General features: G+C 47.5%; 1 pseudogene; it reads right to left on the reverse strand.

The window, feature by feature from the left end:
* Positions 1–10558: 10558 nt before the first annotated feature.
* LOC140856858 (germin-like protein 9-3) lies at positions 10559–11262 on the reverse strand (annotated as a pseudogene).
* Between the last annotated feature and the right edge of the window lie 1921 nt (positions 11263–13183).

Here is a 13183-nt window from a genome sequence, read left to right on the forward strand (position 1 = left end):
CCCAGTTTGGAGCCAACTTCCCCTGGTCCAAGGGCTTTGACACTTCTGCCCTCCTCAAGACCAGGTCGCCAGGCCTGAAAAGCTTCGGTCTGACCTTGGCGTTGTAATATCGGGCGACCCTCTGTCGGTATGAAGCCATTCGGATTTGAGCCTCGTCTCGTAGTTCGGAGAGGAGGTCCAGGTCGGCCCTCCGACCCTCGGAGTTGTCCGGCTCTTGGTATCGCTCGACTCTTGAAGACGACAGGCCAATCTCGAGCGGGATCATAGCCTCTGTCCCGTAGGCCAAACTGAACGGCGACTCCCCGGTCGGGATGTGGGGGGTCGTTCGGTATGCCCACAGAATGGAGCCCAGCTCGTCGACCCAGAGACCTTTGGCTTCATTCAGTCGGGTCTTGAGTCCGTGGAGCAAGGTTCGGTTGGTCACTTCGACCTCGCCGTTGGACTGAGGGTGCCCGACCGAAGTCAGTCGGTGCCTGATGTGGAACCTGGCACAGAAATCTCTGAAGTCTCGATTGTTGAATTACCGTCCGTTGTCGGTGACGATGGTGTGCGGCAATCCGAACCTGAAGATGATGGATTTTTGGATGAAGTCCTCCATCTTCCGCTCGGTGATCTGCGCCAAGGGCTCGACCTCGACCCACTTCGTGAAGTAGTCGATGACGACAACGATGAACTTCCTCTGGCCCGACGCTGGTGGGAAAGGGCCAAGAATGTCGACTCCCCACTGGGCGAAGGGCCACGGAGCGACAATGGGAGCGATTTGGCTGGCCGGTTGGTGCTGAATATTGGCATACTTTTGGCATGGCTCGCACCTCCGGACCAACTCCGCCGCATCCTTCTTCATGGTCGGCCAGTAGTAGTCTTGTCGCAGGACCTTGAAGGCCAGGGACTTGCCCCCCAAGTGGTTCCCTCAAATCCCTTCGTGAACCTCTCGGAGAGCGTAGTCGGCGTCGGTCGGCCCCAAACACCTGAGCAGGGGAAGGGAGAACGACCTTTTGTAGAGTCGGCCATCCAAGATAACATATTGCGAGGCCGACCATCGGAGTCGCTTGGCCTCCGTGGGATCTTCGGGACTGATCCCGTCGGTCAGGTACCGGACGATCGGGTCCATCCAACTTGGTTCGGACGTTAGCTGCCGTACTTCCTCGACCCGATCGATGCTCGACTGCTGGAGGTTCTCCACGAACGTCCGACCCAAAGAGTCATAGGCCGACGTTGCCAATCTGGAGAGTGCGTCGGCACGGGCGTTCTCCGACCTGGGGATGTGGGAAATTTTGAAATACTCGAGGCGGACCATGAGGTCCTTCACTTTCTGAAGGTACTTGATCATGGTCGGATCTCGCACCTCGAATTCGCCCTTGATCTGCCCCACGATCAGCTGAGAGTCGGAGAAGGCCCGGAGGCTGCCGACGCCCAGCTCTTTCGCCATCCTCAAGCCAGCGAGGAGTGCCTCGTATTCGGCTTGATTGTTGGAGGCCTTGAAGTCGAACCGGAGGGCGTATTCGGTGACCACCCCGTCCGAATTCATGAGCAGGAGCCCGGCCCCACTTCCCTGAGCGTTTGAGGCTCCGTCGATGTGGAGTACCCAGGTGGAGATCGGGTCTGGCTCAGAGACCGCATCTCATCCCGGGCCTTCAGCTCCCGACCCTTGGTCGGTCATCGGGCATTCGGCGATGAAGTCGGCCAAGACCTGGGCCTTCAGGGCAGGCCTTGATCGGTACTGAATGTCGAACTCGCTAAGCTTCATCGCCCACTTTGCGAGTCGTCCAGATGTGTCGGGTCGGCGCAGTATCGCCGTCAGGGGCTGGTTGGTGAGTACCACTATGGCATGGGCCTGGAAGTATGGTCGAAGCCGTTGCGCGGAGACGGTCAGGGCGAAAATCATCTTCTTCATCTCCGAATATCTGGCTTCGACGCCGTGGAGCACTTTGCTGGTGTAGTAGATGGGCTGATGAGTTCGGCACTCATTTTCCCGAACGAGCACCGAACTGATCGCCTCGGAAGATGTGGCCAAGTAGAGATACAAGGTCTCCCCGACCTGCGGCTTTACGAGCAGCGGCGGAGAAGCCAAGTACTTTTTCAGATCTTCGAAGGCCTGCTCGTACTCATCCGATCAAGAAAAACCGTTCGCCTGGCGCAAAGTCTTGAAGAACGGGAGGCGCCTTTCAGCTGATCAGAAAATGAATCGGCTAAGAGCGACGATTTTTTCGTTCAGCTGTTGGACCTCCTTCTTGGTGTTCGGATGGCGCATGCCGAGGATCGCCTTTATTTTCTCAGGGTTGGCCTCGATCCCTCTCTGTGAAATAAGGAATCCGAGGAACTTCCCTGAGGTCACTCCGAAAGCATACTTGGTCGGGTTGAGCCTCATTCGGTGTCGTCGAAGGGTGCGAAAGGTCTCCTCGAGATCCTGAACATGGTCCGGGATCTGCGTGCTCTTTACCAGCATGTCGTCCACGTACACCTCCATGTTACGCCCGATCTGGTCTTTGAAGACCTTATTGACGAGTCGCTGGTAGGTGGCACCGGCGTTCTTCAATCCGAAGGGCATCACCCGATAACAGTAGAGGCCCTTGGGAGTCACGAACGCGGTATGCTCCTCGTCTTCAGATGCCATCCGGATCTGGTTGTACCCGACGAAGGCGTCCATGAAGCTGAGCAGTCGAAATCCGGACGTCGCATCCACCAACTGGTCGATCTTCGAAAGTGGGAAGCTATCCTTCGGGCAGGCTCGGTTTAGGTCGGTATAGTCGATGCAGATCCTCCACTTTCTGTTGGCTTTCTTGACCATGACAACATTGGCGAGCCAATCGGGATACGTAGATTCCCGAATGAAGCCTGCTTCGAGTAGCTTGTCCACTTCTTCGTCGATGGCCCTCTGCCTCTCTGGGGCGAAGGACCTTTTCTTCTGCCTCACCGGCTTCATCGTCGGGTCGATGTTGAGTCGGTGAGTTATTATTTCTGGAGGGATGCCCGATATATCTGCTGCCGACCAAGCAAATATGTCGGCGTTGGCCGTCAGCAGCTCCGTCAGTCGGCGTCGTTCGGTGTCGGGCAATTGAGATCCGACCCAAACTTTCCTGTCAGGATTTTCTCCTATCGGGATCGCCTCGAGCTGCTCGGCCGGCGAACCTCGTTCTTCCTCCTCCCATTGGTCCAGCTTGTCGATTGTCAGAGATCCCCTCGACTCATCGCTTTGAGCGAAGATTTGGAAGCATCGTCGGGCGAGCTGTTGATCTCCGCGCATCTCTCCGATTTCATTTTTGGTCGGAAACCGAACAAGGAGATGGTACGTCGAGACGATCGCCTTGATGGCGTTCAATCCGGGTCGTCTAAGTATGGCGTTGTAGGCCGAAGGAACTTGGACGACCGCGAAAGTGAGGGAGACCGTGCTTTGCCGTGGTTCGGTGCCGACCGTCACGGGCAGGGTGATTTCTCCTTCTGTCGTGACGGCGTCTCCGGCAAAGCCGATCAAGGGCATAGAGACCCTCTTGAGTCGGTCAGTCGACAGTCACATTCGGGAGAAGGTCGAGTAAAACAAAATATTTGTCGAACTTCCATTATCAACAAAAATTCGTTTTACATCATAATTGGCTATTGTCGCCGACACAACAACAGCGTCGTCGTGGGGAGTTTGGATGCCCCGAACGTCGTCTTCCGTGAAGGTGATCACGTCGTTCGGGCGCGGCCTTTTCGTCGGCTCCCCTCCTGCAGAAATCCCCGGGCCCAGCCGCTTGGAGATCATGTTGATGACTCCGGCCGTCGGCTGGTTGGTTGCCGCCTCTTCAGTCGGCTGGGGGCGTCGATCGGCGACTGGTTGGGTCGGCGGACCCTTCCGAAATTTGCCGAGGTACCCCCGGCGGATGAGAGCTTCAATCTCGTCCTTTAACTGGATGCACTGCTCGGTGTCGTGGCCGTGACTTCGGTGGAACCGGCAGTACTTCCGACGGTCGAGGCCCTTTGCCTTCAGAGGCGGAGGCCGTCGCAGGTATTCCTCTCCCTCGATCTCCATCAGGATCTGCGCACGGGGAGCGGAGAGAGGAGTGTAGGAGTCATACCTGGGGTGCACCGGCCTCGGAGTCTGTTGCCGGGGTGATTTTTGGATCCGTCGGGGTGGCGAGACCCGACTATCGGTCGGGGGCCTGCTTGGTTCGATGGGCTCCCGACCTTTTCTCCGCTTCTCTTTCGGGCCTCTGGGCTCGGCCAAGCATCGGTCGGACGCTCCTTCGTCCGCACGCATATACTTGTATGCGCGCTCCAGGAGCTCGGCATAAGTTCGGGGGAGGGTCTTGTCCAGAGAATAGGTGAATCGGGACATCCTCAGGCCCCGCTTCATGGCTGAGACAGCCATGTCTTCGTTGAGGTCCCGGACCTCGAGCGTGGCCGCGTTGAATCGCGCCACGAAGTGTCGGAGCATCTCGTTTTCCCCCTGCTTGAGGGAGAAAAGGCTGTCCGACGTTCGCGGCGGCTTTCGGCTGGTGCTGAAATGGGCCACGAACGAGTGCTCGAGCTGTCCGAAGGAGTGGATACTCTCCGATCGAAGACCGGAGTACCAAGCCTGGCAGCCTTGCGGAGTGTGGCGGGGAAGCCGATGCAAAAAAGAGCGTCGGTTGCCCCTTGAATCGTCATGAGAGCTTTATAGCTCTCGAGGTGGTCGACTAGGTCGGTGGAGCCGTCGTACGGCTCCACGTGCGGCATCTTGAACCGACTGGGAATCGGCTCGTCGAGGACCAGTCGGGAGAGAGGTTGGGCGGTTTGGAAGTCAACGTCATTGGAAGACTTCTGGCCGTCCATCTGCAGCCGGACGAGTCGGCGGTCGATTTCCTCAAACCGTCGCTCGTAGTCGTCCGCTCGTCGATGCTGGGAGACCCCAGGAGTGGAGTCTCCAGAAGATTCTGAGAGGGAGGCCGACGGTGTGCGCGGCCACTTCTCCTTCCTTGCCCGTTCCAACGGGGAAGGGGAGTACCGCTGGGACCGTCGGTCGTCGCACCGTGGTCGTCCTCCTCCTCTCCGTGGGAGCGCTGTTGGGGGCGCTCACATGGAGGCGACAGGGATCGGCGCGGTCGTCGGTGGCTTCTCCTAGAAGGCATAGGTCGGGCCGTCGGTTGCTGCTGGAGGCTCTTGACTGCGTCAGTCAGTACGGTCATCTACCGTACGATGGCCGCAATCTGGGCCTCCGTGGTCACTGCAGGGCGCGGAGAGCTAGGCTCCGCCGCCGGTGGTGCGGGGAGGCCTCTTCCCGGCGGAAGAGCGACTTGCCGACCCAGTAATTCTCGATCGTTGAGCTCTTGTCTTTGTCATGCTGCGACCCCTACCTGGCGCGCCAATCTGTTGCGGCCAATCGCCTCGTCGTCCGATCGTTGGGAAGCGTGCACCTGCAAAAGGAAGTCCGCACTGACCGGAGGCGGCTCCGGCGGGGACCCTCCGACGGTCAAGTCAGAGAGGTGACTGGGCAACAGTGAAATGTAGACAGAGAGCTCTGAGAGAGAGAGAGGAGCGAGCCTGCATTTTTGGGAGAGACGGAGCGGATCCCTTGCACTGTTGCCTTCCCCGAGTTATATAGTGGAGCACGGTATGGCGCCGTCATTAATGGCGCAGACAAGTGAGGAATTGTCAACTCACTGTAGATTGTCAGAGTCGCCGTGAAAGTGTCACGTCGCCGTGCGGCTGTCAAATCACCAGGGTTGACCATGCCCTCAACGGGACAATGCCCCTAGGTAGCCGTGCCGCATGTCGCTGTCAGAGCTGACAAGGTCTGGCGGCTGTACGGCGATCGGAGGAGTCGGCCGACCCTAGGTCGGTGGCCAGCAAAGTGGCATCGGTCGGCGAGTTTCACGTGAGTCGGCCATCAGGCCTCTGGGTTCAGTTGGTCGGAAAGATACGCCCGACATATCCCTAGTCGGCGATGGACCGTTGAATGGCCGGTAGTGGCGTCCGTCAGTCGGGTGCCCCCGGTCGTCGGTCGGTCGGTCCCTCCGACCGTCAGTCGGTCGGTCGGTTCCTCCGTCAGTCGGTCGTTCGACCGTCAATCGGTCGGTACGCCCGTCGGTCGGTCAGGCAGTTGATCGGGATGCCAGTCGGTCGGTCGGGCAGTTGGTCGGGACGCCAGTCGGTCGGTCGGTCGGCGGGTATCCCCCAACATATATATATATCACATATTGATATTTTGATTCTTGGAAACATAATATCTGATGTTTTGAAATTGAATAAGAAATATAATACAAATTATTGAATGATTTGTTGATTGTGTAAAAGGATTTGGATTAGCCATGATGTGGATTGTCGGTCAGGCTGAATTGTGATATTTTGAATTGCTAGTTATGAGTCGATTATGGCACCTTAGTTTGCCACCACAGGTCAAAGTATGGATATTCTGATTTTCCATCATAGGTTGAAGCGTAGATATTTTAGTTTGCCACTGCAAGCCAAAGCGTGATTATTATTGATTGTCACTGTGGATCGAAATGTGATTTATAGTTTGTCAATCATGGGCTGATGTATGACCATGATTAGTTCAAAATCGAAAAAAATTATTGATTTGGAACATACTAATAAAATGTGAATTATAAGTCATATGAACCCACAGATCATAATTATGATAGATTTATGATAATACATGATTAGTAATATATATTTATATAATTATTGAGTTATATTAAATGTCTGACACAAGATTTTATTGTTTATGATTTTTTTTGATATTGCTCATTTATTATTTTTGAATCATATTATTATATTGATATATATATATGATGGGATTCTTAATTGGTTGTAAATCCCATACCTCCAATTCTTCCTTTGTTTTTAGAGTTACATGATGCGTAGTATTGATTGGATTTGATACGAAGTTCGAGTACTGGAGTTATTAGTTCATAGGGTTGTTCGGTTTTTGAGTAATTATAATTGAATAAATTTATTTGATTATTATGAATCTATTTAATTGATATATTTGATAATTTATTTTAAATAAATTTTGATTTTATTGAAGATTTTACAGGTCTAACATAACCTAGAGGGCTTGTTCTAAGATTTATGCGCCGTGTCATGGCGTGACACTCCATAAACTCAAATGTAGCAATTGATAAGGTCACCAGCCGATGGAATTTTCTTTCATCATTAGACAAGCAATTGGTGTTGGACCAGTCGAAGAAGCGGACAAGCAGATCAACAGAAGAGTCCATTTGGAAAATGTTTAATCTTGGACGTTCAACACGGCTTCAGGATATAACCCACAATAAAATGCACTGATAGCGAGGAAATATGTCCAAGAACAATACTAGATGAAGGAAAAATTTTTCACAGTCCAATTATATTATTGCACTGGTGCTCGATAAATCCCTCCACTGGAGGTTCGCTCTTCCAGTGAGATGACAATACCGTGGGCCCTTCATTCAAAGAGACAATGCTATACGGGTCCATGAGCCTAGGACGAGTAAATATTCCGTGAAACGGTGATACCACGTCACGGTTGTAACGTCCCAATAAAAATCTTTCATTACGGTGACGTGGATAAGCACTAACAACGTAAAACAAGGAGCATTAGCAGATGATAAAGCGGCTTGCCCTTCGGTCTTCCAGTCAGTCTGCGCGGTGGAGTGGCTTTCACTGGAATCTGACCCCCAGACTTGAAAACAATAAAAAGCGAGTAGGCTGGTTCCTGTTTTGGAAGGAAACACAAGAACAGAGGCGTGGCATCACTGTGCGCCTCCTTTTTCTTCATCCTCGACACGAGTAAATATTCAGCCACTTCATCGCACAGACTGATCAGGAGACGGAAGGGCCAAAGCCGCTTGTCATCTGTTAATGCTTCTTACCTTATGTTGTTAGTGCTTGTCCACGTCACTGAAGAGAAATATTTTTATTGGGACGTTACAATAATGACGTGGTATCACCGTTACACTGAATATTTTTACTCGCTTAGGACTAGTGGACCTTCAGCCTAGGACTTCGGTGGCAAAAACTCCAGCGAAAGGGAGAAAGAGAAGGATCACCAATAATTGAGAAGAGAGTCGGGGGGAATGGTTTTAATTCTATATGAAAAGGTGAAAGAGAAGGATTGATGAGAGAGATCTAAAAATATCTCAAAGAGAATGATTAGGGTGAGCTTGAAAGAAAGAGAGCAATCACGTGAGAAGAGAGGAAGTTTAATGGATTCCAGAAAGACCCTTTAATCTGTTATCCACCTTAGCGGTGAAAAAGTAATTCATAATTTTAATTATTTTTTAATTTAATAAATATAATTTTGACTTAAAATATCAGTAGGGATAACAAAATCGATCCAACCCGATGGATATGCACCCTACCCCAAATCCGATCAAACTCAAAAAATAGGGTTTGACTGGGTTTGGGTAAAACCCGAAAGCTGTAGCACGAGTATACGTAGGGTATGGATAGTACTATTTTTTATCCAAATCTGAATCCGATCCGAACCTACGGATATGGTAGTACCCGAACTCACACCCGAATATATATGTTTATAATTCTGTTTTGGTGGATAATATGCATAAATTATTTTGGTTATTTATATGTTCTATGTTGAATTGTAATTCTATTTCTATCTTTAATTTTTATAAATCTGGACTTATAAATTATATTGTATGTTGCATTGATATTTTATTTTGATTGATAATATGCTAAAATTATTTTGGTTGTTTATTTTTTGGGTATGGGATAGGTATGGACAGATATGGGCTGGGTATAGAAAAATAGGTTACCCGTGGGTATCTCCGAACCCATTGGGTATGTGGATGGATATTTCTTTTCTTATCTGATTGAGTATCGGGTAGGGTTTGGATACAGAGTATTAAGTTCAGATTTGGAGATGAGTAGTACAATATCCGACCCAAACCCTATCCATTGCCATCTCTAGATGTCAGCTAAATCATTATGTCAAAGTTATTCATACACAAATAGTTTCGTGAGGATTTGCAGTTATGCACGTAGATGTTAATATTGGAGGGTATTCATGTAAATTTTAATATTTATTAGATAATCAAACAAAAAATCTATTTTTTTTTTTGTGAGTATGCCCGCCTAAATATATAAAAATACATTAATACCTTCACAAAATTACTATTTCATGCCCTTATTTTTTTTGGGATATTTATCTATTAAGGTTGTTTTGATTATTTCGATTTTAAATCATAATTTTTAACGATATTAGATGACATAGATATGTATGCAATAAAAAAAAGAAGAAAGAAGGATATATATATGTAAAATAAATATTTTTGAGGGTATATATAAATATTGATTTTGGAAGTATATTTATGTAAATTTTAATATTTAGGAGTTATGTATAAATTTTTTTTTTTTTGCTTTAAGGTGACTTCAATCTACTTGAGGAAAGGAGAATATTACCCATAAAAAAATAGAAGAAGTGTATAAGAAAATCCTACCTTTTTCTCTCTCCATATGCATCAACAAGTAATTGCCATCAGAGTATCTGAAACCCTTTTTAATTGGTCATGTTCCACATAGGGCTGAAACTGGATCGAATATGAATTGGATACTAGCATATCCATATCCATATTTATTTTTTTAACAAATATAAATACGAATAGATATATTCAGATGTAAAAATTTATATCTATATTTATTTTAAATAGATACGGATATAATTTGGATATTAAAAATATGGATATAATTATCAATATAACTTAGATAATCAAACTTTATGACTACAGAACAAAAGATATTATTAAATAGATGAAAAATTAAATTAATAACATATTTATATGATTATATTTTTTTTAAAAAATTAGTAAATACTATATATAATTATATAGAGTTATATGTCGATTCGAATATTCGGATATGAATCAGATAATTGTCTATCCATATTCATATCTATTTTTCTTTGATGGATATACATACGGATACGGATATTAGTCAGATTCTTAAATTTCTATGCATATCCGGATTATTCGAATATGAAAATAGATTTGGATGGATAATATTTATACTACTTTCACCCCTAATTCTACATCAATGTTGTAGCCCGAAACTTTTACTTTTTGTCTATGAGAAAGCATGTTTTTGCACTGTCCTCTTTTTATTTTTATCACTTTTCTTTGGAAGACAGAATTATGTTGTTCCATATATATAGCTGAAAGGATGACGTGTAATTTATGAAATTAGCTGAAAATACGGTCCAAATTAAGCAGTGGGCGACGTGTATTGTAATTTGTATGTACTTCGAAAAATGCATAAAATACAGTAGATGGCCCAAGAGATCATGAGCCTAACAATTCATTCAATTCACACAGGAATGGTAGCATGGAAATGGAAAATAAAAATATTAATATGTCTAATGAAAGCAGTCAAGCAATAACGTTTTGTATCTCATTTAAATTCCTTATTAATGAAATTTGAGGTGGTTCCCACATTCCACTCAAGAACAAGACAAGGAATTTTTTTTAAAAAAATAAAACAATAAAGGGAATACATTAAACTCTCAAAGACAGACAACACTATAAAATAAAGAACGACCAAGTAATCAACATTAATCCAAGCCATGAGAAGCCAAAGACGAAAGGCACCCAGACACCAGCAACTCGAATCAACCCATGGTGGCAGCTGAGACAAGCTTGTCAATGGTCTGAGCATCAGTCTTGAAGGACTTGGCCAACACATCTTCGTCAATGCCACTGCCAAACAAAGTCTTTGGAAGAGACACTGTGCCGGCGTTAGCACTGCCGAATGCAGACAAGGCAACAGCTGGGTACCTGGGGTCTTTGTTCGCTTGGAAGTGCACCAGCCCTTGGGGAACACAAACATGTCACCAGTCCGAAGCACCTGAGTGAAGAGCGTGTTGTTGGAGTCCACAAGCCCGACTTGGAGCCATCCTTGCACGACAAGGAGAAGCTCTGCCGACCGAGGGTGGTTGTGGGGTGGATTGATGCCCCCAGGTGCAAACTGGAGCGCAGCATACGAGACGCTCTGCCCATGAGTGCTGGGAACTCCACCTGGCTCGCCTTGGTCACCTTAAATGTTGCATCCATGGGAGCACCCCTCAAGGCCTGTTTGAGCCCTTTGAAGGTGAAGAAGTCGGCATCTGGAGTGACTCCATCAGGAACTATGAAATCTGATGTGATGTCAGGGTCTCCGGCATGCGTGCCGAGGAGGGTTGCGAGAACTATGGCAAGAGTTAGCCATGCATTGGAAGCCATTTTTTCTTGGTGTCTGGTGCTTCTTCTGGATGCATGGCTAAGGAGTAAGGTGGGGTATAAATAGGCATGCAGAAGCACTGAAAGGAAGAAATTTTCAAGGAATGGACTCGGATATGCATTGTTAATTTTAATGCAAGATCTGCATGCCGGCCTGGAAGGAATGCTTGTCTATTGCCATAGTTTGACACATTCCATAGCTGACAACCAGGCATTCTATGTAATGTTTTCGATTTTGTAATTTTCTGGTCTGCCTTGTTGCGGTACTGATTCAAACTATTCTTATTTAGAGGGCCTCCATGAACTATAGTGTATGTTTGTTAGTACTGGCTCAAGGTAACTTGCCTTGAGCGAATTACAAATTGATCTGCTAACAAACTATTGCCAAAGAGGGTGCCAACTGGCTGGTAGGGAAATTGCAGGGAAAATCTCTCATGTTGATGCAGGAGACCTCAGTTTGATCCCTTCCTCACTTTGATATCCGGCAGGCTTCTATACTTTGCTTTTTCCAAGACTTATGTGCATGGAAAGATGTCCGTACTCTTTCAGCATGTATGTGTGTCAATGCTCAGTTATATATCAGATATTCTTCTGTTTTAGTAGTTAGTACGATGGTTGTGTAACACCCGGCCCAATTGGGCCCAGAATCAGCCCACAGCCCATACAAAAAAAAACAAAAAAAAAAACAGGGGAGAAGACTCCAAAGGAAGTCTTCTTCCTCCATTCACCGGCTCCCAATTGGAGTCGGAAAGAGCCCCCTCCGGCTCTATTTAAGGAGGAGAACCCTCCTCTCTCCCTCTCATCGGAGAATCTCGGGTCAATCGACGGCGATCGTCGGGAAAAGTGCTGCGGATACCCTTACTGTGCCCGTCCCAGTTTCTCGTCGGAAAGCCTCGCCGGCGTCGAAGGTGAGCCTCCTCCTCCTTCCTCTCTTTCTCTCCTTTCTTTTCCATGTCGGTGCGCACGCTCGCTGGCGACCGGTGTCGCCGGATTTTGTTGCGAAAGAACCTCTATTTTTGCCCGTTTTTCTTCGATTTTCCGACGCCGGTGGTCACCACCGACCACCGGTTTGGCCTCTCTAAACCCATGAGGGTTACCCCCTTTGCTGCCGGTCTTTACCGTGTCGGCCGTGGTCCGAACGGCCGGTCAAAGGAGGGGACTTGTCGGTCCCCTGTTTCGGCCAAGAAAGAGCCCGAAGAAGAAAAGAAAAAGAGAAAAGAAATAAAAAAGAAGAAGAAGAGAGAGAAATTTTCTCTCTCTTCTCTCCCTCCTTTCTCTCTCTTTCCTCTCCCCTCTCTCTACATTCTCTCTATATTTTTTCTCTCTAAATTCTCTCTCTATTTTCTCTCTCTAGATCTTTCTCTCTTTTTATGGATTTTGTCTCTCTAGAGTCTTTCTCTCTTTCTTTGATTTCATCACAGACCCTAGGATAAACTTGAGATGAAAATAAGATGATCTGAGATTGCTCCGAAATTCGTGCAGTAGATCTTATCCCAGCTCGATCTTATTTGAAATTTATAATATTTGATTCATATTGAGTCACCTTGATAGGACATCTGATGATCTCGATCATGATTATCTTATCTGAAGGATACGAAGATTCTCTCCCTATTTTCTCTCTCTACTTTCTCTCTCTAGAATTTTCTCTCTCTTCATGAATTTTCTCTCTCTAGAAGTCTTATGGATCAGCTACAAAAGGACTCACCTCCACGGGGTATGCAAACTTCACTATGAAAAAAAAATTTTACAAGAGGAGATCTCACCCTCAACCCTCGTACACCCAATTTTTCTCTCACAGAAAGTTCTCCCTCATAAAAGCTCTCTCTCTTGGAAAACCCCTTTGAACCCCTGAAGTGACCACTATCCGCTGTTCAGGAGCTTCTTGCTCCTTCTCTCCACAATGTCACGATCTCTCTCTCTTCACGAGCTCGGGCTTTCCACCATTGAAGCCCGTCCACGCTGCACAGGACCACCAGACGAACCACTAACACACTCTCTGTAGCATAGATCAAGCTTTT

This window comes from Elaeis guineensis, chromosome 4 (assembly GCF_000442705.2).
Source record: "Elaeis guineensis isolate ETL-2024a chromosome 4, EG11, whole genome shotgun sequence".
NCBI lineage: Eukaryota > Viridiplantae > Streptophyta > Magnoliopsida > Arecales > Arecaceae > Elaeis > Elaeis guineensis.